The sequence below is a fragment of the Atractosteus spatula genome, chromosome 12 (assembly GCF_055471065.1).
Source record: "Atractosteus spatula isolate fAtrSpa1 chromosome 12, fAtrSpa1.hap1, whole genome shotgun sequence".
In the NCBI taxonomy this organism is placed as follows: domain Eukaryota; kingdom Metazoa; phylum Chordata; class Actinopteri; order Semionotiformes; family Lepisosteidae; genus Atractosteus; species Atractosteus spatula.
This window is the reverse complement of record NC_142717.1, coordinates 14,123,525-14,150,465: the sequence shown is the minus strand read 5'-3', so window position 1 is coordinate 14,150,465 and position 26,941 is coordinate 14,123,525. Positions and strand designations below refer to the sequence as shown.

Genomic DNA, 26,941 nt, shown 5'->3' with positions numbered 1-26,941 from the left:
CGTTGGGTGCACTTTTACCCAATGAGATCCAGGTGAAACAATAACTGATCAGGTAACCTTTAAAAAGGCCTTAATTCAAAGCTTAGGTCACTGCAAGAAATAGGCCACACTTTTTTTCAGTTTTTCTGTGCATTCGATAATGCCTCAAATATCACCAGAAGCAAGGGAGAGGGCCATTGGCATGCTGCAGGAATAAGCTGCTCCACTGTGTCCTAACTGCAGAGAAGATTTCAGTAGACCGGCAGGACAGACGACCGTCCAAGATCCGGTCACCCTCGAGTGGCCACACCAGAGCAAGACTGACACATCAGACTGGTCCATCTCAGAGATCATTTCATATCTGCCACCCGTACTGCTGCTGAAACTGCTGGAAGACACAATGCCCACATCAGTGCCAGGACAGTGAGGCTCCAGGCTGCTAGCCTTAGAGCAAGGCGACCTGTCAGAGGCCCTCTGCTCACACCTCCTAAACGTTACACCCATCTGGCTTGAGCCAGACAGAGGCTGCGATGGATTAGTCAGCAGTGGCATCAGGTCCTCTTCATGGATGAGTCACTCTTCAGCCTGTTCCACACAGATGGGCGGGCCAGAGTGTAGAGGAGGAGGTGTTGTGTTTCTTTTTTCCATCAGTATATGTTTACTATCATGAACTAAAAAAATAAATGTATTTGGAAAAATAATTAAACTGTAATGTAAATAAAGAAGTCTTATACTCAAAAGTCACTTGGCCAAATGTTCCTGATGGATTTAAACTTCCTGCTAAGCAGACAGCCCTTGGCTGGGTTGGTCCATGGTCCAACTTGGCAGCTGCTTGCTGTGTGCTGGAAGTGTTCCAGTGCACAAAGGAGAGACAGAGAGTTTTGCCCAAGTTAGCATCACTGAACTGTTGTCTTTTAAACAGTTATGTCTTGGGTCCTGCCACAACTGAGATGGGCAGGGGAACTTGGTTCATCTTGGTTGCAGCTTTTTGCTGAATATACAGTACCTGAATATTCAGGACATCGACATAAATAGTCAAACTGTCTTATTTCTTTAATCAGGAGAAAATAACAGTGGGTTTGTGGAAGAAAAAAATATTCCTTTACAGAAAGAATATCTTGGGCACAATTCACTAATTCACTCTCCAGGCCTGGCGTCTTGGAGAAGGGTTAAAGTCCAGACTAGGACTGCTTGTAGTCATATGGCTGAAAAAAATCAGAGGTTAATTGGAACCAGAATATAGGTCAGAGAGTTAATGTAATTAAGTGCTCCCGAGCTATTTTCCCTTTAATTTTTAATGGCCGGTGTGCGCAAAAGTTTCAAGTTGTGCAAATTTTTTCCCCAGTGACAAAAACTTGTGCACACTAAACTGAGTGTATGTAAAATTGTAAACCTGAAATTATTTTTTGTTAATATAGTAATTCTCATAGAAGCATAGAGATCCAAAAGACAGGGACAGTGATTCAACGAGCCCAGTCATAGAGACTGAGTGTTCAGTGAGCATGAGCAGTGAGGTACGAGACTACCTCACTGCTCATGCAGTTTTTCAAATAACTGCATTTTTCATTTAACGACCGTGTTTACTTTATTATTATCATATTTGTTTTGGAATTTAATTTTTTGAGTGCAGTTCAATTTCCTGTCTGCTCTGATTTCATAACCTATGTGCACACAACTTAGAGGGAACATTGCTCCCGAGATGTCACTGGAAGCACGATCCAGGGTGTAACCCAAGTGTTAGGTGAGAGTCGGCTGAGTTGTTGAGCCAGCAAACAGCTCACAGCAAACTGCTCAGAGCTGTGCATTACTGGGACTGGAGAGTGCAGATGTGAACAGTTGCTGTGGTGACCTGTGGCAGAGAGCCTGCACTAGTGTGGGTGTTACTATACCCCTTCATTATGCTTTAAACTCCAGGCAATGCAAGAAAACGCACCCCAGCGTCCTGCCTGGGAGATAGGGCTGGGTGATAATTCGATAATGATAATTATCGTGATATAATTTTCCTCTATTTAACAAAAGTTTGATAAATGTTCGATATATATGTTTATCCTTTGCACATGATATGCGCATGCGCACAAAATACTGCGCGAGTGCAGGTGCGTGTTGCAGACTGGGCAGCTAACGTGGTGTTGTTTACCCCCACGGTGGTGGCTGACAGGATTGTAGTTAGAGTGGAGAAATGAGCGACACTGAAGCAAATGTAGTGCTGCCAACGACCAGCTCGAAGGACGATGACGTCGTCGACAGAAAAGGTCATTCAACTTCGGTAATTTGGAGATATTTTGGCTTTTTATGATCAGACATAAAACAGAGCACTTTAAACTTTGCAGTCTGTCTGAGCCATCTTCTATGTGTGTTTTATCACACTGCAGTATTTAATTTTTCTAATAAGATATTTATTTTGTAAATTTTACTCATGCATATTTTGACATAAAAAAGACTTGAATACTCTCTACCTCAGATTTGTTTAATGTTTCTGCTGTTTGGCAAGTGTTTGTTGTGTTCTTAAAATAAAGAGTTATTTTAATTTACCAATTAACTGTCTGGTTTCTTTAATTTTCACTCAGGATAAAAAAATCTGCCTTTAAACTTGAAAGAAATAATGATTTGACATTTATCGTGATAATTATCGTTATCGACTGATATGAAAATTTTTATCGTGATAATGTTTTTGGCCATATCGCCCAGCCCTACTGGGAGACAGACACAAAATTTGGAATGGGGAGAAAATGGTCAGGAAACAAAGCATGGTTCCAAGAACAAGCAAGGAACAAACTCAGAGATAAAACCTGAGGGGCTCAGTGTCCAATCTCAATGACAGTAGGCTGACCACTATCACATCCTAGTATTTACACTGAAGAGCACATGGAAAGGGTGTGATCATGACTCCAGGTGGTGTTCAGTATAAATATTTGGACATTACAGAGCTTGGGGTTCTGCCATTCGGAAAACATTCTTAACTTCCACTTCCGGAGCACAATCCAGGAGTATGAGAGAACCCAAGTGCTGCTGTAGGTAAGAGGCAGTTGAGTTGAGGAGCAGGCAAACAGCACACAGGGAACTGCCCAGATCTGAGCTCAACCGAGACTGGAGGGAGCAGAGCTGTGATCGGTTGCCGTAGTGACCTACAGTACTGTAGTGCTGCAGACTGCACTTCCCCAAGTGTTACAGTTACCCAGTGAAAATGAGTTGCGTACTAGCTTTTAAGGTATGACATCCCATTTGATGATTGGTTTAGGCTACTATCAAGTATAATCCTGGTACCCATCCTGCACGTCCCTCATTGGTGGATCGGCTGTTGGGTGATGGACTTTGACCTTTGAGCCAGTGTCCTAGCAGAATGGGGAATAACTAGACTCAATGGACCCCATTGGCATCATGTATCATTAGGATGCTTTAAGCTGAATACCTCTGCTTTAACACAGAGACTAAACTACTCTATCAAGTCAACAGAATATTTATTACAAATCTTTAATGAGACTAACAGTAATTGTACCTATTAGTGTACAGTAAATGCCTTGCCACTATACTGTAGCTTTATCCCAGGAGGCAAAATATTTAATTAACTCAATTTGCAACATTTGGCCTTTTTTTTTACTACATGCAATCTGTTAAAATAATAGTAGCAGCAGTTTAAAGTCTATTTGAAAACATATTGCTTTATCCTATCTTTTTAAACAATATACTAAATAAAAAAACTGGATCTGGTGGAAACTGAACTACAACGCTGGGTAAGATCTGTGGTTATGCAGTATATCCCTGCCATTATCAGAAACTGTTCATTCATGGTAAAGATTGTGGTGACCCAGATCTCAGAAACACCAGGTGCAAGACAGGACTACATCCTGGAAGGGATACCAGTCCATTTCAGAGCACACAGCCAAACAAGAAGACAATTTCCAGACACTAATTAAAATAGCCAGCAAGCTTTTGGAAGGTGGAATGGAACTGGAGAACCAAAAAAAATAAATCCAGACATCACACAGAAGGCTACTCTAGACAGAATTGAATACAGGACATAAGATATTGCAGGAAATGGTTCTAACCATCATACAGTAGCATTGTTCTGCCCGTGCAACATATTATTAGAGTTAATGTCAGACTCCTGCATGATACTACTCTAGTCAGAATAGAATCCACTACAAGTATAGTTATGAAGAATGAAAATTTAAATGCAGGATTAATGTTCTTACATATCCTCATATTCAAATTATGCTTTTTGAAGTATTGACCTAATTTGCTGTAGAGTCATTGAGAGAGCTATATCCCAAATACACTGCACATAGTCTATGTATGAGAAAGTATTTTCCTCATTACTTAATGACATTGTAAAATACTACTTAATATGAGCAGTTCTTGAAATGATAACATTTTCAGGTGTTTTATTGAATTGTGTTGCCTAACTATTTGAAAGCTATTTCTAAAAGTATATCATGGAGGAGGCCCACAGGCAATCTGAAAAGAAAATATTTAAGACTTGTAATTTTTTTAGCACTCAAAAACTATTAATATAAATACAATATACATGCTTTATTGACAGGAACTCAATTTACTGATGTTTTAATTTAAAGTTAATTCACATTTAAAACAATACCAATAGAAAATGAATCAGCTCATTTCAGCTGAATAAAAACACCAAACGTTAAAATGACAAATAAAATCTGCCATGTCATCATGTTTTCAAACATTTTTCCATAACTTGGTTTCAGTTGAAGGATTTTGTTTCATATAGCAAGTGAGAGAATAAGAGCCTTATCAAAAAATAGGGGGGTATGTCTAGTGCAACTTTATAATTATACTGTATATACATTTGAAATAATTTTAGTTGCGCACAATTTTCTATATAAACTTCCTAATAAAAACTTTACTAATAACATTTTTGAAAACCAGCAGTATTTGCGTACATATCCAAACTACAACAATTAATGTTAAAACATTGCCGGTAAAATAATGAAAATGCTGATCGTACTGTAACTGAGAAATTTCACATTTTCAAATATGGCACTGTTTTTCCCTTTCACTCATAACAAAAATATTGTTTTATTATTTAACCATATGCAATGTTTTACTGTAAGTAAAAGCAATGATTATGCATGTGTATCTGCATTTATTATATCTTAGTATGCATTTTATTGGTCTCTGTAATATGCATATTATGCTATTCAACAATGTCAGAAATCTCCCTATACAGTATTGTAAATCAGTCGAAAATTATATTAAATCATAATGGTCAACAAAACAACATTAAATGGTCAACATTAAAGGGCATCCACACCAGACACTTTCCCTTGTAACAGAGCTCGCTGTATCATCTGCAAGTACACAACTAACACCACACACATTCAAGGTCCCTCAGGACAATTCCGGATCACCCAGATGGCATCTTGTACCTCCAGCAACCTTATTTACTGTATCTCTTGCAGTAAATGCCCAGCCATCTACATTTTAGAAACAGGAAGGAGACTTGGAGACCGCTTTAGAGAACATGTTAGGGCTGTGAAGATTAAAGATCTCTCCAAGCCCATTGTTTCTCATTTCACCTCTGACGGCCATGACCACTCTAATCTCTCCGTCTGTGTTCTCAAAGACGGATTTCTGAACTCATACATCAGAAAGACTACAGTAACCAAAATTATCCTGCAACTAGGATCACACCTTCCCCTTCTCTTAACGACAGACTACTTTTCTTCTAAATTCTCTCTATTCAATGTAGGTTTCATTTCACACCTCCCTACACCTATCCTGACTTCACACCTCTTGATTGGCCTCTCTTTCTGTCCCCTGCTCCCGCCTCTCACTCCTCCTCCCTCCCAGCTTTTGTTCTCCCGCTACATTACCTTTGCCTACTTCCCTGTCTCTCTCACACCTGAAGACGGCTCCACGGCTGAAACGTTGTGTTTTCTTTATTCTTTTTTCAGCATGGAATAAACCTACAGTATTACTTGTTCATTTAAAGGGCATGTTGATAATAGAGCAAGATATGTTTTTATCTAAATTTTCTGAACACATCATTGTGACATTTTATGTACACCAGCTACCTTAGAATTCTTCAGACAGAAACTAATGCCACTTAAGACAAGTTATGTCTTCTGCTGAAGTTAATGGTTAAATGGTTTTTAAGTGTATGGGTGAGAACTTCCAATATGACTGTATCATGAAATGTACCATTAAGATGGGTTACCATTCCTTCTCTTGCCTTCAAGCAGTGCCGTTTTTATGTTTCATTGTTTTATCATCACTGATTTACTATAACTTGAGGAAGATGGGACACAATTATCCTGCGCACATTAAATGCACCTACTTTTTATCTGAACTTGTAAAGATGTACTGTATTTTCAAAATTAAATATGCACAGCTGATTTACTTTATGCACTTTCATTTTGTAGTATTGCATTAGATGCCTGTTTTTTGTTTCTATCTCCCACTGTTTTTAAATCTATTGTCAAGATGTTCATATTTGACAAGATTAATAAGTACTTTCAAAATTGCCGATATAAGCAATGTAAAGCACCTTGAGATATTTTAGTATGTACATGGGGAACAACTGAAACAAACAAAAGATTGATTTCACATAACAAATAACACATACAGTAAATCGTACTATTGTGTTATGTGATTCTCCTTCATAACTACTGAAATAGAAGTTTAACATGCAACTTTATCTTTTCTTGTTTTGTGAAAATAATAAAAAATCTTAATTGTTTTATTAACAAAATATAGAAGCTGGAAAACAACAATGCATTCAAATAATGCTTTTCAGGAAAAGTGCTCTTTAGTTAGATTTGAAGATTCTCACTGTGTGGTCCAGCTGAAATTAGGAAAGCTGACTGTGAAACCATTTTCTTTTTTTAAATTAGGAATATTTGTTGAAACAATGGTGGACTAAAATTCAAATATGACTTTGATCGCAGGTTTAACATATACAACTGACATCAAACAAATGAACCCTCAGGCTTACATAACATGATTAGGCCAGATGGTTGTTCTTTTCCCAGTTGTGGCTTTTGAAGTCATGTACTACTATATATGCATCGAAAATAATCGAAAAGGTCTTTGAAACATGTACTGTAGTTCTCCACTTCAGTTCAATCTGCTTGATGTGTATCCTTGTTTAGCCAATTATTGTTTCCTAAGGTCACACTTGCTACTGTACAGGCAAAACCACACGTCAAAGTGTCTAATAGCTTACAAGGAGAAAAACTAATTTGCATAATTCATGTAATGATACATCAATCTCTTAAACAAGAAGTATAATTGCTAAAATGGTCAGTTATAGGCTGGAAACATACAGTAAGTAGACGGCATGAGCCATGTAGCTTATCCACAATGTGAAATGTGTTTTTTGTTTTACATGCCACGGGAAAATAGCACCTTGATGATCATGTATGACCATGCTTTTTGTTCTGAAGAAGGGATGCATTCCTTGCTTCATGTTTTAGCACTGCTGCTGATATGCCATATGTCCCTGCCTCTGACCTACTTAACACCTACACTTATAGAAGGCAAAGCATATTGGGTGCAAGATCTTACACTTCAAAAGGGTACGCTAAATATACCAGCTTTACATTAATCTCCTTTTCATGGGGTTATTTTAACAGGTCTGTGTAGGATAAAGCAATAGTATAGTATTTTACAACCAAAAACTAGATGTGTACAATGTTATTCTTTGGTGGATCCTGTACATACTGTATCAATAACAAACTATATACTGTACATCGATACATCTCTTAAAATTCTAAAAGAAAAATTGATTAAGCATGTCATACATAAAATATAATGTAGGAAAGATTGAATTTCTCACTTAAATATCAATTTGTATTGAACTTAAAAATAAAGGCCAAGTGTTTTCAAAGAAATTTCATTTTTAGAAAGAACTAAAAGCTTGTCTTGTACAGTAAGTTCTACTTGGAGTAAAAAAGGAACAGTCCAGAATATGAATGGGTTTCTGCACTCAATAAAGAACACAATTACTTTCTTTCCAAGCATTTTTTATCCGGTAAGAAAGAGGAGATATGAATAATTACCGGAAAATTAATTTCAATCAGAATAATTCAGATATCTTTTTATTCTGAAGCCCTGGTGTTATGTACACATCAGTTTGATTTATTTTAATATCTTTGAAAAACTACATTCTAAATTCATAATAATGAAGGCTCATGTTTGCTTTTTGAAATATTAAAAGATGACAGGCAAAGGAAGCATGACAACGTGAAATGTCTTTGTGAATAATGGATAATTCACCATAATAGCTCAATGTTATTTGTCAATAATTTTACTATAAGTTCAGGAGTTCCTCTCTGTCTAAACAGGAGCATGACCTCAGATAAATGCTGGGACAGTCAAGGAACAGAAGAAGAGTTTGAGATGGTAAGGAAGACGAAAAGAAATCAAATCATCTGAATTCGGTAAGACAAAGTCAGGCTGATTCTCCTTACCAACCCAGCAAGTGTCAATTTGCTGTAAATATGACTACTGTGGGCCTTAGTATCAGTTCAATAACTCAGGTCAGGAATCTTGGTGTTATCCTTGATGCAAGTTATGCATTCGAAGCTCACTGTTAGAAAGGTGTCATTTTTCTTCTTCATTGCACATTGCACGTACTGTATTTGTTCACATCTTAACCAGTCTAGTTCAAATCTTTTTTATTGAAGCTTTGCAAGGGGAGCAATACATCAAGATAAACAACTGAACACATTTTCCACTTTATAAATCCTCTAAATTGTTAACCATAGATCTCCCCTCTCTTTACACTAAACAATAAAAATATGGAAAAAGGTAATAAATGTGAAGGTAATCAACTTAAAGAAATGAAACCAAAAACAAAGATAAAGCAGTGAGATAAAAAAAATCAAAGAAAAGACACAAGCTTAAAATTAAATAAGACTAAAAAAAGTTTAGGATACATCTTCAGAATTTGAAAGAGTAAGCTCATTACCGTAGGTAAGAAAACATTGCCAAACGCAATAACATTTCTCAGTGGAAACTTTCAGTGTATGTCGAAATTTTTTAGTTTGATAAAGTGCATTATGTTTCTGATCCAGTGCCCATGCAGGAGATGAGCAGAGCCTCTTCAGTTCTCTCACCCAATGTCTAAACACTTAAAGTATGTTTTTGCCTTTTTCTGGCTTCACTATTGTAATGCAATACATTTTGGTGTTTCCAAATGTATTTTGAACAAGCTGCTGCATGTTCAGAAGTCTTAAACATAACTTTATGAGCATATAGCACCTGCTTTATCATCCTTTCATTTTTCCCTGTGGATTTCAGAACAAAATTCAAAATATAAACTTTAACTTTTAAGACCCTGAGTGGTTTGGCACCTGAATCAGTGAACTTTATTTCCCTAAACCTACAGTATACTTCATTTGTGCTCTTTGGCCTTCTTTCAGTTCCTAAAGCAAGGCTGTGTAATGATCTCCCAGTTCATATCAGACCCTGCAAATCAGGCAGCACTTTCAAATCCTCACTTTAATTAAACTCACGTTTATGTTCAGGCTTTTAGTTATGTTTGATTCAATGCATTACCGCATATGTCTCTTTTGTTGATTCTTTTATTGTAAAAGCAACATGAGATTATGTATCATGAAAGATGATATATTAAATCAAGATTACCATCAACAACCTTACAGGAAAGCATTACATGAGGGCTGTAAGATGAGTATCGTGTTAATGAGAAAAAGATATAGGTCATGTCCAGGAAAAACATCTAAACACACAACAAAATCAATGCCTCAACATTAAAAAAAGAAACTTCAGTTCACATTATATTTTTGTATCATTGGTTTTTTCATTGCTGTTTCATTCTAAGGACATACTGGAAATGTTTCTAAATTCAGTATTACTCTTTTGGGATTTAAGAATTTGTTATTTTATTTGCTTTAAAAGAATCAGCATTTTAATAATAAAAGTACATCAAGTTCTCGAACAGACTTAATTTTCCAGTTATCTCATTTTCAGCTTTCTGCCAATTTAGAAATATAAATCACCATTCTGTCACTAAGTTCTTGGTTTTGGTTTTACCTGACTATTCTTCAAGCCCTTGAATATCTCATCAGAGCCCTCAAAAGGTACTGCATATTCCTGTCCAAAAATACATAATGATTTTACAAATACTGTACTTTCAATCTTTGACATTTTAAATATTTTGCTTCTTAAACACTTTATACAGTACAATATAGATTTGGTAAGTCTTTAGATTAAGAGTGGTAAATTCTATTCATAAGTTATTTATAACCTGTAAAAACAATAACAGTGTCAAGAAATTGTTGTAACGTGTGTTAATTATGAAGTACTTCTATGACATTTTGTTGTTCTCATTTACATGGAAAATGCTTTATAAATGCATATTTGAGAATAAATATCTACTATGCATTTGTTATTTTGTGACAAATTGAAGTGAATTTAAATTTCTCTTAAATACTACAAAGAATGAAAGTAAATAATACAGTCAACAATTTCTTAATCCACTTCAGAAAGTTATCACTGAAATGATGGAAAAATACTTGGCAGGTCCCCTTTAACTATAAAGTTTTTTCAAGTATCTGTATTTCCAGGGTTAAATACTGTACTTGCCTGTATTCCATGGAACACAACATATAAAATATACATAAGTTATACTTCACTTAGTTTTGTGGGTTTAGTGCTCTATTTTAACAAGTATAGTCACGCACATAATGACTGATTGTCATGTTTTCACCTCTTGCCTCTGAGAACCACAGAAACAGTGTGTCCTCGAGTTACTGTTGCTGTGGTTTCCTCTTCTTTGTTGATGCCTTGGTGGATGAATGTGACAGCCACCAGTGCTCTTTTAACACAAACTGAATTATTTTAGAATTGTTGTCAAGGAAAAGACAAATGTATTGTTTTATAGTCACAGGAATCACAGTTCTCACTCAGTTGCTTATACCGTGTACTTTAATGCCACACACTGACTATTATGGTGCAGTACTGCGAACAACATTGAACTTGTTAAATAAACAAAGCAGCTACAGTATAACTTTGCCAAAACAAAAAATGGTGACAGATCTAAATAATGGATTTGGTGTACTGACATATAGAACAATAGGATTTTTTTTCAAATTAGAATAAAATCTAATTAGATTAGAATTAAAATTAGAATAAAAAAAACAATAAAATCCATTTGATATGTGTCTGGATGAGGAATATTAATGTCATGACTGAATACTGTAAGGTATTGTTCCATAATTTTACATGATACCATTGTCATTCAGAGTATAACACCACATAAAATATTCAGATTTTCTAAATATGCAGTTCTGTGCTTTATAACATTATCAAGATAGATCAAGATAAATATCTACGGTTGATCTCTGTAATAGATCCATAACATTTTGTCTTTATTTACACTGAACTTTGTTTACACAGGATGATCACACCCAAGCCTTACCCTGACCTTAGTGAAGTTTTAAATACCATTCCAACCTGCCATTAAAGCCAATCTGATTAATTGGTCAAAAATAACAACTTTCCCTATTTCTGAATACATTGGCATTTAAACAATCCCCATAAACCTGTAGGATTGGGTGCCTGCAGACCAGCCCTGTCTGATGCCATCTGTGCCCAACTGTGTTTGTAGAGCTCTTTATCTTTCTGTGGTTTCTGATATCTGCCCCTCGTAATCTTATGTTATCTTCAGATCTGATCTTTGTACAGGACACAAAAGGAAGATATTTTAAATGTAATCCTTTAAGCCCTCACACTAGTCTCAAAATAACGTTTTTTTACTGTACCTCAGTATATACTGTTGAACATTTGTTCATTTGCTTTTTATATGTACAGTATATACTCCTTCCTATTGGTATTACTTTATACAATGTTTTCTTTTTTTTTTACTCAGCAAGTACAGCCCCTCCATTCTGTATTGGCTAAAAACTTTACTTGTCCCTTTCAAACATATTCCTCATTTTGTAAGACATAATTTGATCATTAATAGCTCCTAGATTTGGAGCTTATCTCCGATAACCTTGAGTGTGTTTTCATATTTTCACAACTATTTTAAAACGGAAACATTTATTAAATATTTCTTTACAAATTCTTTTTACATATTGTTGAGTTTTATACTGTATATTTAACTGTTATTTTTTTCATTGTTTTGCTGTAATGACATTAAAAACAATTACACAATTCTCTGTATCTTAAAGATGAACAAATGGAAAAGACTTAGCCAAGTACATTAATGTTCTACTGATTTTATAATAATACTTAATTATTTCTTATATACTGCTTTTCTGAATACTCCACTCAAAGCGCTTTATAGGTAATGTGCAGCCCCCACCTGGATGACGCGCCAGTATGTTCACCATACATCAGCTATATGTGAGAAGGAGAACAGAGTAATGAAGCCAGTTCATAGATGGGGATTATTAGGAGGCTATGATTCATAAAGGCCAATGGGAAATTTGGCCACAGAGAAATTTGGTAACAGAGAAACACCCTGGGATTTTTTAAGACCACAAAGAGTCGGGACCTTAGTTTTATGTCTCATTTGAAGAACATCACCTTTTTACTGTATAATGTTCCCGTCACTATACTGGTGCCTTAGGACCCACACAGACCACAGCATGAGTGTCCCCTACTGACCCCACTAACACCTATTCCGGCAGTAAGCTTAGTTTTTTCCAGGAGTTCTCCCATCCAGGCATTGATCAGGCTCACGCCTGCTTAGCTTCAGTTGTGCGTTGCAGGGTGATATGGCTGCTGGCAATTTAGTGTATGTCTCACCAAGGCTTTGTGTTTGAAGCAGTGTTAAAGTGTATTTCAAAGACAGATATGTTTTATAGACTGGTGCACCATGTAGAAAAATGAGAACAAGGGAAAAAAATAACGTTATAATTTTTTTTCTAAATCTAATTAATATTTTTCCAATTCTTCAACCTGGGTTATACATAAATAAAGTAGACCACCCTACCACATCAGAAAAATCGGATGCTTCACAGCAAATCACCATGCAAATGTTTAGACTAAGGCTGAGGCATAGAGTTTCTGGGAACCACAGTGTAGGGATTAATTAGAAAAGCCAATTACTGTGTGCGCAATATGAGAAAAAATAATTCTAATATGGGCGGCATCATAGTGCAATGGTTATTATTGCTTGCAGTGCATAATAACCTAATAATCCCTTGCAGTGCTGGGGTTCATTTCCTGGGGTGCTATCTGTGTGAAGTTTGTCTCGCCAGCAGTGTGAAGTAACAAAGTAGAACTACCTCACTACAGTACTTAAATACATTTTTTTGAGATCTGTACTTTACTTAAGTATTTTATTTGCAGGATACTTTGACTTTGACTTTTTCATGTACAGTGAGTAGAAATACAATGGTTTAGAAATATCAGTACTTTACTCCACTGCATTTCTTAGCAGCGTCTTCTTCCCTTGTTCCCTCTGAGATACCGACGTTTATACGGGCTAGGATTCTGATTGGGTAAAGTAGAGGTGCATGCGCAAAGTGTCTGCATGCTTCTGTGACGTACTATTCTTAAGCCCAACCACAAGCTGTGGTGTTGCTTGAAATAATCATTCAGCAAACATACTGATACCACTAGAAAGGAATTTGGGAGTCCATGTGTACCGTAAACATGGATGTTAAGCGGAAATTATTTCCAAAAAGATATAGGATTAAGGGGACTATTTGAAAATTAACAATTGTGTGTGTGTTGAGCGATGGACAACATGTTTGACTGTCAGACATGAGGAAGGCCAAAGTAGGTCCATTTTATAAAAGAATGGCTCTGCCGCAAGGCACTCAAGTAAAATAAGTGCAGTTTATTTACAGTTCTCCCAGTCCTCCACACCAGAAAAACAAAATCCCAAAAAGGAACAAAAATAACTCTTCAAATAAAGACAAATCCTCCTTTTCTTATTGCTTTCTCTCTGATTTAAGTCACACTACCTAACTCACCAAGCACCGACAATAACTCCCTCTTAGGCTGAGGAGCCAGCTTAAACAGCATGTAACCCCCTCCCCCTCTGGAACAAACCATTTCTCCAATTCATAATAATTTCACAAATTATACATTCATAATTAATTCCTTTCTAACCAAAGAACATCACAAATCCTAATTACACAGTTCTTTTGATCCTGGTTAAAATAAACAATACAAACAATAACATTTCCCTCTCTTCACATGCATGTGGTTTTTCCCATCTCCATAAATAAACCTTGAGAACGGGATTAGGTTTGGCCTTCTGAGGCCACCATAGGCTGACCCACCCCAGAAGTACCAACACCAAACAAATGGTGAGTATCATCCATTTTAAGAGCACTCTCCATTAACACCACAATACTCACTCATACCTGTGTTTTATATATGTGAATGTATATGAAGTTAAGTAATAGCAGTTACTAGTCAAGCCCTGAGTGTGTACCCTCAGAAACTTATCTAGCAACCGCTCAATGGAAGGTGTATGAGTAAAGTATTTCCTGTGCTACCTGTACCTCGTGACAGGCTCCTCTGTCACATTGACATTACATTCATTTAAACATTTAACTTGTGAAAGCAAGATTAAAATAAATAATTAATAATGTATGTTAAATAGTTATTTCAGAGTTCTTCTATAGTACTACATAAAGTTGGATTACACAGTCTGTGCTTCTTGACATTTCTGTGAACTTTGCTAGGGTGCTTTGCTTTAAAAGGATGTACTGTATAAAATTACATACTGTATACATTTAAAACATATACAATTATATAATACAGTAATAATATATACACTGTATCTTTGTATAATTCATAACAATAATATTACTAGAAAGTTGCCATTCTGTATGGTAGGTTTACATTAAAAGTGGGAAATTTTTGTCCACAGTCCATAATATACCCCAGTTTATTAGTGCAATAAGTAAGAGTGGTGGAAGTCTCAGCCTACACCAACTCACCAACAAATTAAAAGAAACACGGAGGTACAGTATGTGCAATTTCTTCTTTAGCTAGCTGGTTTAATCTAAAAAGCTAACTTTATTTTGATAGATGCAATTAATTTAAATGTGTTTTACACCTGTTTTGAATTTAAACCTATAACTACCTCAGCTGATCAGCAGAAGTGCATAGACAGTTTAAGATGATTAATGTAAGGAAAAGCGCAGGTCTAGACAACGAATGTGGAAGAGTTACTACAATCTTGTGCAGATCAATTATGTGACATTTTTAACTTTAACAATTTCAGATGTCCTTATTTTACAAATTATCCCCTTTCTGTTGAAGAGATCTACTATTCCCATTCCAAAATCTGCCAGGCTAACAAACAGTATCTCACAAAAACTCTCTGTTTAAGCAGAAACTCTCATGGGTCCTAGACTTCTTAACATACAGGTCTCAACAGGTGTGACATTCACTACACTTTCACTGGATCACAATTGGGCTGTGTTCTGTCCCCCCTACTGTACATTTTGTACACCAATAAGAGTAAGAACAAACACAGACATCTCAGTCCTGGTCAACTTATTAAAATACCCAGAAAACCATGGGCCCATTCTGAATGTTTTTAATAAATGGTGTAATGAGTTCTCTTTGAAGTTAAATGTATTGAAAAGAAAGGAACATTTTAGGGAAGATGCAACACCCTTCGCACTTACTGTATTAATAGTCAGACTAGAAATTGTCAACAACTGCTTGGAACTAATCTCATAGACACAAATCTAAGGTGTGACAAATGCTGTTTATAAAACGGAGACTTTTTTTTCCTTAAGACATTCATCTGTTTAAAGGTAGAACTATTTTCACACTTTACTATAAGTTATGCATTGAAAGTGTCAAACCAACAACTGAGACAGTATGTTAACTATAGTAGGTCTGGAAACTTAATGAAAATAAGCAGGAAAATAAAGTCATGGTAACAGCAGAAAGGACTGCCACTTTTTATTCACTAAGACTTGAGTACTGATAAGAGATGATGCTGTAGTTTTGTACTTTTAATTGAGTAATTTTCTCAAAGTACTTTTTACACCCCTAGTTCTCTCTGAACTTGTATCTAAATCCTAACCCTATACCAAACATTTACTCTTAAACTTACCAAACATTATATTAATAAATGTAGTAAGCACATAAATGTAATTCTTGTACTAACATTGACATTATGTAGTCCAAACTGATACAACATAACATAACGCAAAAGAGTTAAAAAAATCTATTTTTAACTTTGGAAATTGATAATCAGCTTAAATCATAAATGTTACTGTTAACAATTTAAAAAAATATTGAGAAAAGATAGTTTACTAAGCATATGTTTTTTAAAACTTGCTTTTGATTTTTATCATTGTAAGTGCATCTTGGGGCCTAGGGAAAATTAACAATTTTTGAATAACCAACTACTGTAAATCTACTAAGCATATTTTCAGGAAGCAATTTGAGGAAATTGAAGCTCCCTGAAAAAATCCATGCAATCTCAAGAAGAATGTGCAAACACTACACAGAAGATGATCCAGGAATCCATCCTTAGTTCTAACCACCACACTACTGTTTTACTCTTATACAGTATGTTCCAATTAAATATTCATGGTTTACTTTGATACCCATCATTTTCACAGGTTTGTAATGTTGGGAATTGATTTAGAGCTTAACCTATACAAATTGCCTTTGTCAGCATTAACATTAGAAACTTGCACCCACATGGTTTTATCCTCCTGCAGGTGTTAGGGAACATCTGTTGCATTGTTTGAGAATATAAACATATTTGTAAGTGATGTTTTGTATTGTTAAACAGCAGAACCCTACAGAAATCATTTATTTTCTTTATTCTTTAACTTTAAAATACATAAAATGGCAGGTGACAGTTTTGGAGACATGTTCTTCAACAATAATCTCTACAAAGATAGTTCTTCATCTACAGTATAAAAATGCTCAAAAGTGTTACTCTTGAATTATGCCTTCATACTCTTGTGGAATGAGTCTTAACTTAAGCATTATGATGTACAGTAACGTATTGTAGGAATCTTTATTAAATAACTGAATGATATGATCATAAATTTGACATGTTTTTATTAAGTACCTAATGTAAATATTTCACAAACCTCCTGTTTAAAAATGTAAAAAAAGTTTCATATATTCTATAGTTCTTAATAGAATAAAGTAAAATATACAGAGGTATCACAAATACCAGACACTGCATACTATTACAGTCATATGGAAAGCTATGAGTGGGGAGGAAGCTACTGTATCAACATGCATTTGCAGTAAAGTAATAAGTAAACATTAATGCTGTTGAGCATTTTCTGAGAATGCTGTTTTTCAGGTGTGACACTGAATATGATGTTTCTTCTTTATGTTTCATTGCGGAATTAAGCTTTAAATTGTTTCGTTGCAATAATCTGGAAAGCAACAGTCCTCTTCACAGGAAATGAAGTACATAATAACTGCTCTTCATCAAGAAAGTTTTGGTGAAGGACAAAATATATGCCCTTAGACTGTTCCCAGCATTCAACCCTACTCCACCATCCCCAGTAACCCCAAACGATTTCTTCACTGCCACAGTCAACCTGTTGCAAGGAGCATTTTCAATCACGAATCTGCTACCAATGATAATATATTCAATTCCCACAATACCCAATTAGAGAGGAGCTTGGAAATCTAGCAACTCTTAATGAGGTGATGAACGCCATCATACACATGAAGAACAGTAAATCAGCAGGTGGCGATGGACTTCTTGCTGAAATATTTAAGCATGGTGGACAGGATCTAATATGACAGTTCCGTATTCTTACCACACAGAGCTAGAATAAATAATACCATGATTGTAAAAATCTTCAAAAAGGGGGCAAATTAAGGATTTTACATAGGGATCTCTCTGCTGTCCATCATGGCAAGATCAAAACAATTTCCCATGAAACATTTCATTCTTCCTGCACAAGTGCTTTAACCAGAATACCTGTCTGACGTAGGCGTAGTGTGATTTGGCTTAACCTGCTTGACTGAGGACCAGCATCCTTTCCATAAAACAAGGATTATAAGATCCTCATAAGAAAGAAACCAAGGTACAGCTGCAGAGATGGAGATGGGATGGAGGAGGATTACATGAGACGAAATGGAAGAAGACGGTTTTGCCGATATACAGTATGACTTTTGAGAAATGACGTAGGGACTAATTATGATTTACTGTATGTGATGGGCAAAGAATGACTTGGTTGTCATCATCTCTTCTGAACTTCAGTTAAGAACACTATTTAAAAAACTGTTAATTAGGCCATTTACCCATTAAGTTATTTAGACCTTATGAAAAAGTATTAATGTTTTACTTCTTAATTGTGTTTAAGTGTTTTTTGTTTGAAGAAACTGAATTTCTACAGAAATATAAGCTTTGTGTAATATTAGGGCTGCAGTTTAAAAGAATAGACATCTAATAAATGAGAAGCAAGCAACGCTACTTCAATTTATACTGTAAACCTGTGTCATTTTATAGAAGCTCATTCAGTGTACTTCATTGTGACTGCTCACAGTATCATTTCAGAGTGTTGTGTAGCAATAGGATTTAACTATAAGTTGACCCGCAAGCAGCCTACATAAACCAAAGTGCACATGCTTTCATCGGACAATAGCCACTGTCCCAGTTATTGTTTTTCTAAGATTGCTAAATGAAATATTTGAGAAGTTGGTGGCAAATCACAAGTTTTTTATTACTTGCAAGAAAGTGGATATTAATTGGTAATTATATTGATCAACTTGTATTCTTCTTAACCCCCCCTCCCCCCCAAAAAAAAACATGGAAATGAGTAAATAGCTGATCTTCATATATTCAATGGATGCTATATTCCTCTATAAAGCCAGTCAAGTGATAAATATAATCACTCTTCTGTGTTCCATCAGCTGTGTGGTTAATGAAAAGCTGTAGAGGAGGAGAATTTTCTCTGTGCAGCTGGGGAACCACATATCGTACTTCAAAAAAGAGTGATTGACTCTCCAGCTGTTTTTAATCAGGGTTTGGGATTTTGCCATACTTCACAGGCTAAGCTCCTCAATGTGGAGACTGATTTCAAACTCTCTTGACCTTCTGGGGCCATAGGTCATTATCAAGTACCACATCTATTGCCTGCTCATCAGCTCTATTTATACAGTGTTAAAATAACTAGTAGTGAGTTCCTACAGTGCAAAGTAAACAGGACAAGATTCCTAAAACTTTCTGTTTATTGAAAGTTTGCTTCAGTGGGTTCTAAAGATGTCTAAGGCACAAAAGGGTTAGCAATAGCTCGAGTCTCAATGTGGAGTTAAAGAGAAAACTGAGTACTAACAGATGTACAACTAAAACTTTTCTTTATATCCTGTAGCACCTCTAAAATCTTCAAAAGCACTTTTCACAATACCATAAGATTTAAATAAATTCACAAACCCATAAAAAGCATATACAGTACACAAGATATAACAATCACAAAATGCCATTCTAAAACCTTTTCAAACTAGATGTAAAAGCGGCGAAAGTGGATTTCTTTTGGTATGGTGTATCAGGTGTTTGGAGCACATATATAGTGTAGGCAAAGAATGGGATAATGAATGGCATAATACAACAGTATCAGCTGAACGAGTGTGATCACTTAAGCACGACCTAGTCGGCATTCTAGCTGGCAATGTCCGAACATATTGTAACTTGTAACATGTAATTTTAGGAGCTCTTCAAAGTGGGCATTATCAGTCCTTAGAAAAGCAAATGCCTCAACCAATTTTTTCTGGTGCATATACAGTACAGACAGTGTAGGTTGTCATGCAAACTTTTATTTCAGGGAAATATTATTTCAGGGAAATTATTCACGTTTAGTGTGTGTTACTGGTCCTGGTGATGGGATTTCTACTGTAACAAAAATTATAGGAGTGGCCTCTATTTATATAGCCTCCTGGGCATAGTGGCATAAAACAGTGCGAGGTGCGTCTTCTGGTGAGAGTCAGAAGGTGCACAATTTTAAATACCCAGGGGAAATGCTTAATGTTGTGAGTAAAAATATTAAATTATCATGATTCCAATGTGATTACAATATCAATGAATAGCTTATGGACAAGCCCTATGTTTTAGTCTAAACCAGAACTGTAAAGAAGGAATCTAGCCTACTACTGCATTTGAGGAATGTATGCTTTTTAACATGTGTTCTTTCTGAATGATATAGTAAAATATGAAAAATGTATTTTACGTATATGAATAAGAGAACATTGTTGTTTTAAAAACGAACATGTTTTTGGGAAACAAATATATATTTAGATCTTACATTGTAGGTTTTCAAGTGCCTCTGTGAGAATTGTATTTCACATTATCAAACAAACCCTCAGTTTTATTTTGTACAATTTTTCAAATTAACAGCATGTACATGCATCTGTTAATTACTGAAGCAGCCAATAAAGAAGGTCTTTGAAAAGTGGGAGCTGTAGAATATTAATGCTCAAGGGCCAAGTGTCTCTAGCACACTGTATGCTTTTAGTATTTCAGATATTATCATTTCGGCAGACAATTCAAATATCTTTACTAGAAGAAAAGGTTAAACTCAAAAAGATAAATTGAAAATAGCAAAAATCTAGTGCAAATTCATAAAAAATGATTATTTGATACAAAATCTGGTACAAAATCCAGTCATAATTTGTCCTGTTATAGGAAATATTACTATTACGCCATGAAATGATCACAATAAACAGATTAGCCAACTTTTTTCTCATTAGTATTAATTTGAAAACTCCAGAGTTTCACAGACAGTTTTGCATGTCATAATGAAGGTAATGAGATTTTCAGTACTTTAAAGAAAAGAAATGTTTATTTGCATTATTAATTATGAGATAATATATCCAGCACAAGGAACTCGGGATTCAGTACTTTTCTCAAAGCTGCTCACAGGCAACTATACAGAATGTATTTAAAAAGTGACAAATCCTGCAAATTCATTTAAGAGACAAATCCCACACACCACTATATATGAGCTATTGAAAATACAATCAGAAACAATAAGGCATCCCTGAACATTTTACATTAAATAAAGACAAGAATGAAATATGAAATAATCGTTAGTGATTTACTGCTGCTAGCTAAATTGTAAGTTCAAACAAGACTACTGCTCTGAATTTCTCAAGTTTTTGCAGTAGATTACCACATTTCCACAGCTTGCTTTTACTGATAGTCCAATGGCAGTTAATGACTGGTAGCACCTTCTGTGTTATTTTAAAATGCATCAAGTCTTCCATTGAAAGTTTATTCTGTGAAAGCATAACTTCAATTTTTGTTCAATTTGATGTGAAAACACATTTCAGAAGCAACATTATTTTTTTAATGTTTCCTCCTCACCTCTGTTGAAAAGTAACACATCTCAAAAAGGCAAAGCTTCACTTATCTCATCACATTCAGGTCAAGAGCAGTCATGTGCTCTCAGCCCAACTTGACCCTGTGATTCCGAGAGGCTCCAGGTTGTTGTTAATCTCACCATCACAGACAGCTTTTTGATAACACATGGATGAATAATCTAGAAACATGTAATGGTTAACGAAGAAACTATAGACTATACAAGACACTACAGAGTTCTTTTATAAGGACATGGTCTGAAACTGTCCAACTTGTTCTCTGAAATCTTAATACCAAACCTCATACACATTTTTTAAAGAGATGGCAAGATATTCTGCAGGTCCTTATTTTATTCTGTCATTTAAGCAAATATACAGTACAGTACAGTATTATACTATAGTACTAAAATATTAAAATTGTATATATTATATTGTACTTATTAATATATATATACTGTATATTATTTCTGTAGGAAAATAAAATGTTCAATTTAATGTCTTTAATGACAGCATTTTCTAAAAAATAATGAGACATAAATAACTGGATAAGTTGGTAAAGTGTAAATTTCCAACTTGCAAGTTTTACCATCAGACACCATATTACTGAAACATTCTGTCTAGTATAGACACAATTTATAGAAACCAAGCGTAACATAAATTAATATGGCTGACATTTTTAGAGCAAGATGAAAAAGAATAACATTTCTAAAAACTGTGGCTTATAGTGGATTAAATTCCATCAATTCAGAAATGTATAAGGGGGTTAAACTATCAGTCTGAATCCTGTCTTTTGAAGGGAACAGCAAACAATTATTTAATCTCTACAACACATTGAATATAATTAAACACCCTGCCAAAATGCATTTAAATATATTTGCTCTTCAACTAATCAAATCGATTAATAGTGTTAAAATCCTACGAGAAACTCAGTCAGATAAGCAAGTGTTATCATGAATTGCGTTCCAGGATGAAATAGCATCATAAAGCAACTTCATCTAAGTACCATTTAAAGCTCAGGTTTGAAATATATACAGTTAAAAGCACATTTAGCAGCTGTGGTCTTTTAGGGTTTCATTATATAGTAACTAAGTTCTCATTATTAATGGTAACATTGACTAATTTGTGTTAGTCTCATCTCTTTCATTTTCAGAGTAATATTGTCATACTCATCCATGTACAGTATCAGCATGAATGAACACAGATCTAGAGAATATTCCTAAAACTCTGCTGATAAGTTTCTGCCTTCAACATCTATACTGTACATAACCCACTTAGATAAATAAATCATTTATGCAGAAAACACTTCCTTCGTTATTAAATCTATTTCTCATCACCTCAATGATGACCATCCTTTTAAATGTCAGAAAGCTTTGGATTTTTGATTACTAAGGCATTATTAGTTGCAACCTTACTTTAAAAAACATTTATGCACAAAATACACCATAAATGTAAAACATGTATGGTTATTCCTGTTTCAATTACTTTAAAACAAATAAAAAGATTCCAAAGGGTTCTTGTACTGTACATGTTAAGAAAATCTTAAACACTGCACAATCACAAGCTAAAACTCTGTATCTTTCAAATCATATTTTCCTTTAGGTGAAAGCTGAAAATTTCCTCTGCCTTCCTCCCAGGCAAAATAACATCAGTGATGAGTAATACTTACCGAAATACATGCTGTTCTTCATTAATCATAAATAAAAAATCCCACTGTTTTGAGTTTCCACTTCAGCTTCTACATGTGTAGACATGTAGAATAGGGAAGTTTCATTCTACATGCTCAGTTACGTTCCCTTCAGGATTCAGTTTGATCATTACAGCTCTACAGCCAGGTTGCCTCTATGCTGTCTTATCCCCAACACAGTCTCTGCCTGATTATCATGTACACTGGCAGCATACTGTGCTTTTGCTCTTACTGAAATCTGACTCCTCCTTATGATGTTCTTGTTGTGCTTGTGACATCAGTAGTGCCAGAACAAGATTTGTTCTAACAGTCTGCTTCTCAAGTGTTCTGCTTGAGCCTCCATTAGAATTGCTTCACTCGTATTTAAATGATAAGGGTGGGTTAGTGTGCTTTGCACATCTGTGTCCTAACAATTTACTTATAGCAATGCTTAGATAACAATGTACAGCAAAGAAAAACTGATCTCTTCTTATAAATCCCTAAATACATAATTTGTCCTGTTGAGTTTGATACAGTAAATACACACCAATCCTTTTGAAGGTCAACCTGTATTGCTTGCAATTAAACAATATTATGTTTATTGATTACTAATGAATTTTGTAAATCAAAGTGTATTGATCAATGTGTATTTAAATTATGAAAAGTTAACTATTTTAATTGAGAAATTTCAACATCATTCTCATGAAAATCATTCTATAAAAATTCTCCTGATATGGTAGACGATTTGCCTTCAGCAGCTGTTTTCAATTAATTTTGAATTCACCCATCCCTCCTATCCTGTCCCCAGAGCCTACATTAAGAAAATAAGTTTATTCCATATCTAAAAGAAGCAAATCTCTCATTTTGTCTTGGCTCAGTTCCACAAACTAAACCCATTGCATGTGTTTTTTAACCTTGACTCAGAAGTGTCAGTTCTGGAAAAGTGCATTATTTGTCACAATGAATACCATTTAACTGAGCTGGTACCCAGAGGAACTCTGCAGTGCCACACGTGAATACAACAGGAGGAACTTAATTAATCTTGCTGTCACTTCAACGACGCTTTCCATTAGTTATGGTACTATCTGATCAACCGGCTTTGTCTGTATTTGGAAAACCTTTTAACTGCTTTCTGGAAAGTCTTGCTTGCGCTTTGAAGAGAAGAAAACAAGCCTTCACATTTGATATTAGGAACCTAAAATAAACTCACCTACAGATTTTCATTATTACTTTGTTAAAAGAAACACCCTACTTTTGTCAAAGATATAATACCTCCAAATAAAATAGTCTTTCACAGGATTATAAAAATGTTAACCCCATAAAACATGTTTATCAAGGTCAGGTGAGGAAAAAAAACTTGTCTACTGTTCCAGAGAGGTGTTTTGTTTTTATGCTGGAGAAAAATAATTCCTTGAAATTTCAAATATTCTAGGTTAAACGTTTCTAATTTTGTAATGAAATATCCTAAAGATTATGAATAATACAGTCCTTGTGATTTTGAAAACAAGCACTGCACAATAGTGAAAGCATAGAACACATAACAGAAGCAAAAAAACAGCGAAAAGAATAACAAAATTGTACATTAACATTTATAGTAATAGGTTTCTAAGAGTGTTTAAAAGTATCTACAACCAAGTAGGGTCTTGCCAAATTCAAGAACAGCACAAGAAAAGGCATTCAGCGCCCTACATGTAACAAGAAAAACTTTAAAGTCCACTTTAAATTTCCATCATAGATTGGATTAAAATAAAATAAAAATACACAACATTTATTAGCAATACTTTACATACTATGACAAAAAATGTTGTAAAAAGATAAATATACAGTATCTTAATAACCTACCCTGAGTGCATTTAAATTTATTTTCAGAAAGGCTATTTAATTAGTGTGAGCATCTACTCCATTTTCTAATGACCATGTATTTTCTGCTGCACCTCTTTCTGCTTTTCTCTTTCTTATATGCTTATTTTGTTATTTTCTATTCTCATAAATGTTTACATCTACCATAAAGATGTTTTGATATGCTAATTTTAAACAAATTATTATTATGATAATCAGCATCATTTTACCAGTATGTTTTTGGTATGTGGAAGGAAATCAGAGGACCCAGAGGAAAACAATGTAAAGAGTACAATCTTCAACCGGATACCACCCCAAGTTCAGAATTGAACCCAGGGCCACGTAATGCAAAACAGCAATGCCACCGTGCCACCTACTCGACAACAAGCTTCCTTACAGATAAAACTGAGTCTATGCCTATATGATTTTAAAACATCAAAAAACTTCCTGTGCTCTAGGCCACACTATAAAGGAAAATGCAGTATTCAGAAGTAAAAGGGGTCTTAATTGAAAAAATAGATTGAGCTTGGTTTGGCAAGGTGTCCGCTATGAAATCTTACAATAGGCTGCTCAGATTCTAATGTTCCACTTTGTGTGGACATACAGAGGTCTCTTCTGTTGGCATTAATGGTATGATACCCTAGATGTTTCTTCAGGTGGCGGGCTAGCTTGTATTTTTCTCTGTACCTAAATCTGTATCCTGAGCTAATCTGTGATGCACTGACAATTTGGTAATTTGTCTCCAGAAAGTATGGTGTTATCTTTCCTTACTCTGATTTAGTTTGTCTTCCTCACTGCTTAAATAAACACTTTAGGTTTCAATTTTACTTGTGTGAGTGCTGGCTGTACCCTCTTACTGATACTTGCATCAGTCTGTGATCGTCTGGGTCTACTACCTCCAAAGCTTATTCCTACCTTTTTATACTACCTCTGGATACCTGCACTAAATATTGGCATTACCATATGCAGCAGTTGACTTCCCCAACAGCTTTGCGATAACACCAGTATTGTCTTGATTAGAGAGACAATGTGATCCATCTAACAACTGTTTTCCCCATTTACTATGCTGTTTTGTCACAACAGTAAGAAGTGGGATAATAATTACTTGTCTTCTCCTTCACTACTGCACTGTGTAGCAGAAGGCCTAGGCAGGTGATATTGCTGCAGTCGTTATCATGACATATCAATCAGAAATTATACAGTGCAATATGCTGTACAAGTACATAAAAAGAAAACACTTTCTATAAACTGCAAATTAATGAAGTTGCTTTTTAATTTTAAAAAAATTCAATAGTTTAGTGTATAACTGTAATTTACATCTGGACAGCACGACAGTGGAACTTTATCTTTGCAAAAAATGTATTACATTTTGTCTACCATTTCTTAAACTGCTTTGTAAGTGGCACTGCAGGAGCAGAATCAGAGAGGATTATCAGACTGCACAGATGAAAGCATTATCTTTACCGTAGCTATACCTGTTAGCGCAGTACCTTAGGAGAACAACCTTATGGTTCTCCTTTATCCTACTGGAGAAAATGTAATTTCAATACACTGGACTCCTTGATTACCAATATGCTCAATCTTCTCAATAAAATTTGATGTGGGCCGATTATGAAGACCGCCAGTGAATGATGAATGCTGCTGATTATCTTCTGAATATCTTTTCCATAAATAATGCATACATCTGATTACAATGATAAGCTTAGAAGAAAGGATACAACAGTTGTTTGATTATTTATTATTATATCCAAACAGTATTATCCCATAAGCTATAGTAGACATCTCCTAGAATATAAAAGCCACTAAAAGAAAGCTTTATATTTTGTGGATATTATTGGATTTTCTTTTAATAATTAACTGATGCTGTTCTACCTGACTGAGCCATCAGTAAATTTATTTTATGGGCCTCACATTTTATGAATCTGTTTCCTTTATCTTTTGTGTTGATAACTTTTCAAAAGCATATTTTCAACATACAGGATCTGTTGAAAATCTTTTCTGTTTTCATTCCTCTGTATAGTTTACTCAAAACAATGATTTTGCATGATTTATTATATTTGGTTATATAAAGCAAGTAGGCATTTGGGAATGTGACACATTCCTCAGTGCTTTGTTTCAGCTGAGCTGCAGATGTTCACCATTAATTTCAAGAAGTCTACATTTAAAAAAAATATAGGTTAGCTAGAAATTCTTAGAAAGACACCAAAA

General features: G+C 35.0%; 1 long non-coding RNA gene across 1 annotated transcript in view; it reads right to left on the bottom strand.

Annotated features, from left to right (window-relative positions):
- LOC148822692 (uncharacterized) overlaps positions 1-23,121 on the bottom strand; it is a 29,657-nt gene extending 6,536 nt beyond the window's left edge. The window contains exon 1 of the long non-coding RNA XR_016093862.1: positions 22,898-23,121. This is a non-coding gene — a long non-coding RNA (uncharacterized LOC148822692). The remainder of the gene's footprint in view (positions 1-22,897) is intronic.
- Between the last annotated feature and the right edge of the window lie 3,820 nt (positions 23,122-26,941).